The sequence below is a fragment of the Maniola jurtina genome, chromosome 4 (genome assembly GCF_905333055.1).
Source record: "Maniola jurtina chromosome 4, ilManJurt1.1, whole genome shotgun sequence".
Classification (NCBI taxonomy): domain Eukaryota; kingdom Metazoa; phylum Arthropoda; class Insecta; order Lepidoptera; family Nymphalidae; genus Maniola; species Maniola jurtina.
In genome coordinates this window covers 8573702-8576296 of record NC_060032.1, presented here as the reverse complement: position 1 = coordinate 8576296, position 2595 = coordinate 8573702, and positions in this window count along the sequence as shown.

Sequence of the window (2595 nt, the reverse complement as noted above, 5' to 3'; positions counted from 1 at the left end):
CTTATGCGTATTTTTTAAACCACGATGTTTTGCAGTATCAGAAGTTAGAACACCATGAGCAACATTTTTGAAAAATGTACTACCTACCTAGCTTTCATGATTCTAGATCAACGGGTACCTATTCATGATCAACCCATTGCCGGCTCACTACTGAGAATGGCTCTCCTCTCCGTATGAGAAGGGTTTGGCCGTAGCAACACCACGCCGCGCTGGCCAAGTGCAGATTGGCTGACTTTACACATCTTTGAGATCATTATAGAGAACTTTCAGTCATGCAGGTTTTCTCATGATATTTCCCTTCACCGTTGAAGCAAGTGATATTTGCTTAAAACGCACATAATTTCGAAGCAGGATCGAACCCTCTACCTTCCGCATGGGAGGCAGACGTCCTAACCGCTGGCACAGTAAGGGCCGGCGCACATATGGCGGAGCGCAGCGCAGAGCATGCCCGCGAAGTTTTCTAATCGCGCGACACATTACGTGAATTTCTACCAGAGAATGCGCGGGACTGCGCGAGTATCCGCACGGATGCACAATTGATTTTAGATATTTCAATGAGGACAATGTCGATAACATTTTGACTGAAAAATGCTCTGCGTTGCGCTCCGCCATATGTGCGCCGACCCTAAGGTACCTTGTACGAGGGGTGGCTGAAAAGTTCTGAGCCTAGGGCATTAAAAGTCTAGATAAAAATCTAAATAAAATTTATTTTTCAATATAGTCCCCATGGACTTCAATGCACTTTTGACATCTTTTATAGAGGGCTTGTATCCCTGAAAAAAAATAAGCCGCGTCTTTAGCTTGAAAATGTTCATTTACGGCCGCCTTCATCTCTTCATCATCTCCAAATCTTCGTCCCCGAAGGTCCTTTTTCAAATTTTTAAATAGAAAATAGTCGCTAGGGGCCAGATCTGGACTATAGGGAGGGTGGTTCACTTCATCGAATCCAGTTTCTCGCAAGGCTTGCCTCGCAATGCGCGCTGTGTGAACCGGCGCATTGTCTTGCAGAAACAAAATTCCTTTGCTGATTTTGCCTCTTCTTTTTTCAACAATGGCTTCGCGAACTTTTTTCAAAAGCCCTGCATAATACTCTGTATTCATCGTAGTTTTTTTTTGGAGGTAATCTATGAGTAAAACTCCTTCGCAATCCCAAAAAATGGTGGCCATGAGTTTGGAAGCCGATTTTTCCACCTTGAACTTCTTCGGCGGCTTTTCCCCCTTCTCTATCCATTGCATTTACTCTTGTTTCGACTCCGGGTCGTATTGTCGGATCCACGTTTCATCAACGGTGACAATACGAGTGCAAATTTCCTCCAAATTGTCCTTGCACAGGTCTATAAATTCTTCGGAAGTTTCAACTCGTCGCTGCTTGTCCAGTGGCGTGAGCATTTTAGGCACCTTTGGCGGTGGACCCACATCGAGGTCCAATAATAACACTGCTGTTTTATGTAGTAATAATTATATTTAGCTTTACTAATTACTAAAGTTAGACCGAAAATGTATCTCGCATGAGTCAACATGCCAAGAGCGGTAAAAAAGTATCTCTGTGTGACAGTGTGTGTCAGATGTGTGAAACGTCAGTTGTTGTGAGTGACGGCTGCGTTCAGAAATTGTTGCAGTCGCCACACCACCCCCCTACGGAGAAAAATAGGCACACGACAAAAAATAAAAATAAAAATTTTACATGTCAAATGGTTTTTTAAAATGCACCATACGTCCTGAACGGGTCCTGTAGTTTACTGAAGGTGCCGGTGTAGAGAGGTCTTCCTGTGGTACTTCTTCGTGGAAGTATGGCTTCACTCTGTCAATAGTCACTACGACAGGTTTCCCTTTGAAGTCAATAGTGATTGTTTTTTTATCCGATGATCTTTGCAGCACCTTGTATGGCCCGGTATAGGGAGGCTGTAAGGGGCGCCGTACAGCGTCATCTCTCAAAAGAACGTGTGATGACACTTCGAGATTCTTGAACAGGAAGACATTCCGTTGCGAATGCCGCGATGCTGACACTGGCCGGATGTTAGACATGTGCTGTCGCAATTGCGATACGAAATCGGCAACATCCTGAGACCTGGGTTGGTCTGGAGCAGCGACCACGATTTCTCCAGGGAGACGGAGTGTTTCTCCATATACTAGTTCTGCAGCTGTTGAGTTAACATCTGGTTTGAATGCTGAACGCATTCCTAACAGAACCAAAGGGAGAGCTTTCGTCCATGAATCTCCGTGGCACATTAATGAGGCTTTTAGCTGCCGGTGAACGCGTTCTATCATTCCATTAGCGGCAGGATGGTAAGCCGTAGTGCGGATCCGTCTTGTGGCGAAACTGTGCATTAATCGGTGGAATAAATCGGACTCAAATTGAGTACCCCGATCCGTTGTTATAACCGAAGGCACGCCAAAACGGGATATCCATTCACGGGTGAAGGTGGATGAAACTTCCTCCGCGGTGGTCGTGCGCATGGGCCACACTTCTGGCCACCGGGTTACTCGGTCGATTGCCGTCAGGCAGTATCGGTATTCTTCCGAGACAGGCAGTGGTCCAATTATGTCCATGTGGACATGCAGGAACCTACCAGTCGGTGTACTGAAATTGCCGAG